At 34.1% G+C, this 5000-nt stretch overlaps 1 protein-coding gene across 1 annotated transcript in view; it reads right to left on the reverse strand.

Moving 5' to 3' along the window:
- The window catches only part of LOC101573957 (protocadherin beta-4), a 16639-nt gene that overhangs the window by 583 nt on the left and 11056 nt on the right, over positions 1-5000 (reverse strand). The gene's annotated exons all lie outside the window — the stretch shown is intronic.

Here is a 5000-nt window from a genome sequence, read left to right on the forward strand (position 1 = left end):
TAAAGTATCATGTCATCTGCAAATAATGATAATTTAACTTCTTTACCTATTCTTATTCCTTTTATTTCTTTCTCTTGTCTGATGGCTCTAGCTAATGATTCCAGAACTATATTGGCGTGGTGACAGAGGACATCCGTGTCTTGTACAAGATTTGAGAGTGAAAGATTTCAGTTTTTACCCTTTTAGAATTATGTTAGCCATTGGGTTATCATAGAAGGCTTTTATCACATTGAGACAGAGGGCATCTATTCCAATTTTCTGTAGTACTTTGAACATGAATGAGTGTCGGACATTATCAAAAGCCTTTGGTACATCAATTGAGATGATCATGTGGGTTTTAGATTTGGCTCTATTGATGTAGTGTATTACATGTATAGATTTGTGTATACTGAACCATCCTTGCATCCCTGGGATGACTCCTACCTGGCTAGGTTGTATAATCTTCTTGATGATTTGCTGTATCCTATTTGCTAAGATTTTATTGAGGATTTTTGCATCTATGTTCATGAGGGAGATTGCCTAAAAAAATTTGAAGAACAATTTTCATTGCAAATATAGCAGGCATCCAGAAAAGGGCACTAATAATAATTGCAGGTATAGATGCATTTCCACAAAGCTAATACCCTCCTATATGCACAGTATCCATATTACAAAAAAAAATGACACCCAACTCAGAAACATCTCTCTATCATTATTTTGTTACTACCCTCCTATCAAAAGATAAGGACAGTCCTGAATTCTGTTGTCATCTTTTCTTTTTCTCACTTGGCTTGGGTATTCTTACCCTAATATATTTTTTATGTATTTTTTCTCACTTGGCTTGGGTATTCTGACCCTAATATATGTATTTTTTTATTTAGTACAGGGTGCACAGGATCTCCTTACATTGATTGGACTCACAGTGATCCTCCTGTTTTCAGCCTCTGAAGCACTAGGATTATAGGTGCAAGCCACCACGCCCAATCTCAATCACCTTCTCAGTGCACCCTGAGGATGGGGCTGGCATGGCCTGTGGTTATAGGGATCGAACTCTGATTCCTGCACTCTCCATAAGCAGGAGCTTTAGCCTACTGACCAATCTATCTGGCCCCTAATATGTTGTTTTTGATCAATGATACTTTCCAATTTTCTTCTGATTTGCCAATATTTTCCCATTTAGATGATCATTTTTTGTATTCTATTTAAGTTTTTGCATACATCAATGTCAAAAAATTCTTATATGAAATATTTTAAGTTATTTATTCTTTTTATATGTAAAGTCATTGTCAGTTTAAAATATTTTTGAATTAATATGATTAAAGCCAAATTTTCCCCAAGTGCCTGTGTCGCATGTTTTGAGAAGATGATATATTATTTTTGAAGTGTCATCACTGTGATTGTCTACTGAAGTATTACATCTTCATTTTTGCTTATGCTGAAATACATTTTCTTAATTACTATAGCTTTAATGGCTTTATTTTATCTTGGGTTTTATTTTTGAGATGTAGTTCTTCATTAAAAAGATTATTTTATAGAATAGGTTTTTTTTTTGTTTTTGTTTTTTTTCAGAACCAGGGATTGAACTCAGATCCTTGTGCTTGCCAGTCAAGCACTTATCCTACTGAGCCATCTCCCCGGCCCCCAGAATAGTTTTAGAATCAAAGAAAAAACGATCAGAATTATAGAAATTTCCCTTGTATCTTCCCACACATGCACAACTCTTCATATTACTAGCCTCCCCCACCATTTCATATAACTGATGAACAAACTCTAACACACCTTTATCACTAAAGCTGAAGTTTGAATTAGGGTTCACTCTTGGTCCTGTGCATTCTATCAGTTTGAAAATTTATGATGACATGTACTGCCTTCAAAATACTATCAGAAAGTTTTCAGTGCACTAAAATTTTCTATGCTCTATTTATACCTCCTCCCCTATTCCAAAATCTCTAGAAAACATTGACATGTTCTCAAATCATATAGCATGAAGTCTTTTCACATTTTGCCCTCTTTCACAGGAAAATAGTTTACCGATGACTTTTCGTGTGTTGACCATTAATTTCTTTTTGGCATAATAAGACCATCTGTCTGTTTAACCTTTTGTTTGCCCATTCACTTGTTGAAGCTCATTTTGGTTATTTCCACATTTTAATGGTTCTGAATAAAGCTGCTATAACCTCTCTGTGAAAGTTTTTACATGGAGACCATTTTCCGCTCCTTTTCCTCAATACTAAGGAATATGATTCCCAATTATGCAGTGAGTGTTTAGTTTCGTATGAAATGCCAAACTTTCTTTCAAAGTAACAGTACCATTTTTCTTTCCAACCATCACTGAAATAGAGTTCCTGTTGCTATACATTCTCATCAGCTTTTCGTGTTGTCAGTGTTTTCCAGGTTAGCTATTCTAATAGTTGTGTAGTGGCATCTTATTTTCATTTAATTTGTATTTTCCTCGTTACATATGATGTGAAGCATCTTCTGATGTGTTTATTTTCAGTCTCTACTTATTCTTTAGAAGGTGTTTGTTAAGGTCTTTGGTCCATTATTACATGTGGTTTTGTATTATTACATTTTTAGTCTTTGTATGTAATATTTTACATAAGAATGTTTTATCAAATATATTTTTGCAAATATTTTCCTAGGCTATGGCTTATTTTTTCATTCTCTTTGTAGAATCTTTTATTTTATTTTATTTTTTTATTTTTAGGGAAGGGTCTAGAGGGTGTTCAGGGTCTCACTACTAGATCGGATTCATAGTGATCAGCCTGTTTACAGCCTCCCAAGAGCTGGGATTACAGGCTTACTCTGCCACACACAGTCTCAACTGCTGTCTCAGCACACCCCCAGGGTGGGGCCAGCACTGTAGAATCTTTTATTTTATTGGCAGAACCAGGGATTGAACTCAGGCCCTTGTGCTTGCCAGGTAAGTGCTTTTTTTTTTTTTTTTTTTTAACAGACTGGGGATTGAACTCAGGCCCTCATGATTGTCAGTCAAACGCTTATTCTACTGAGCTATCTCCCTGGCCCCTAGAATCTTTTAAAGAGTAGAAATTTTTAATGGAATTCTTTTATCAGTTCTTTCTCTCATGAGTCATGCTCTTGGTGTGGTATCTCCAATTTTGTTCTTTTTCCTTCAAAATTGCTTGAGTGTTATTGTCTCTTTCAATTTCTATGTAAACTTTATACTCAGATGACCAATTTTCACAAAGAAGCTGCGAAATTTGTAATGATTCATTATTTTATCTTTTTGGAAAAGAAGTTTATTTCTTCCCTTCCTATCATTGTGCCTATTACTGTTTTGTATTTTCCCCACTGGTTAGAATCAGTAATAAAATACTGAATCAAAGTAGAAAGGATGGGTGTCTCATACTTCTCCTGGGGAGGGGAAAGTTTTTAATAATTTAGCATTCATAATGGGTTTTTTTTGACAAAGCTAAAATCTTTTATTTGGGCAAAGGATAACAGAATGGTGTTAGTCTTCTAGCTCTTTCTTTGAGTCAAGTGAAGAAAGACTTTTTTCCAAATGTATTTAGTACAGGGTCTCACTACATAGGTGGGGCAGCATTCATAATGTTTACTATCAGTTTTTAAAGATGCTTAAAAATTCTTTCCATTTTCAATTGTATATAATTCTGTCATTAATATGTGCTGAATTTTATCAAATGACTTCTGTCCCTGTTGAGGTAATCACATTATTTTTCTCCCGTATCTATTGATACTGTGAGTTACACTGATAAAATTTCAATTGCACTAGCATATACTGTTAAAATAAACTCCACCTTTGATATTTTTTCTTTGATATATATCTGCAAATTATGTTTGCATATTTGTATTTTATTTTATAATAAGGGGTCTTGCTACACAGTTTGCACTCCTAGTGATCCTCCTGGTCTCAACCTCCCTAGTGCTATGTCAACTTATTTGAATAAGCTGTCTATGGGGCCGGGGAGATAGCTCAGTAGAATAAGTGCTTGCCTGGCAAGCGGAAGATCCTGAGTTCAAACCCCAGTACCACAAAACAAAAATTAAGTGAATAAGCTGTCTATGTTTTCTAGTTCTTTAATAGTCTTGTATGTGTTTGTGCATGCATGTGTGTTCCATTTTATTCGATCAGGAATTTGGACTACAGTAGCAAGTCTTCCAATATAAATGTAACTTGTCTAGTTTGCATCTGTACTCTACCAGCTTGTGTTTTTATGCTCAGTGGTTATTTTATGGAGAAGTATTCAATTGTTAACTCACATTTGTGATTGTATTTACCTTTCAATCATTATAAAACATCTCTGTTTTCACTAGCAATGTATCTTTTCTTAATGTCTCCTTTGTGTTACATAAATATAACCATACTAGGAGTATTTTGGCTAAAGTTTGTATTATACAACTTATCTTACTTTCTAACATTCAATATTTCTGTTATGTCTTTCATCTGTTTCTGTCCCTTATACACACACACACATTCACACATACACTTATTTGATAGCGTGCATTTTGCTTTTCCTTAAATCTAATCTCATAATTTTGGCTAATTGAATTATTTAGTCTACTTATAATGAATGCAATGGCTGATATTTTCCATCTATACTTTTCCATTTTTTCTTTTTTTTTTATTTTACAGAACCAGAGATTGAACTCAGGCCCTTACGCTTGCCAGGCAAGCGCTTATTCTACTGAGCTATTTCCCCAGCCCCCCTCCCTTCAGTTAGTTTTTAAATTTATTTTGTTACTGCTCACCCAAGAAATTATAATGTATTTTTTGTAGTTTTTTTTTCTTGAAACAAGTTCACACTATGCAATAGAGGCTGGCCTTAACCTTTCTATATAGCCCAGGGTGACCTGGAACACACAGTAATCCTCCTGCCTCATTGTCCTGAATTCTGAGATTACAGGTGTGTCACAAGCATGCATTTTAAATCTAAAATAATCTAATAAAAACTTTATTTTTATAACTCTTTGACATAAAGCTTAGAAATTTGGAATTTTTAAACATTATAACTCTTCCTTTAAAGTTATTGCTACTATGA

This window comes from Octodon degus, unplaced genomic scaffold (assembly GCF_000260255.1).
Source record: "Octodon degus isolate 3935 unplaced genomic scaffold, OctDeg1.0 scaffold00185, whole genome shotgun sequence".
NCBI lineage: Eukaryota > Metazoa > Chordata > Mammalia > Rodentia > Octodontidae > Octodon > Octodon degus.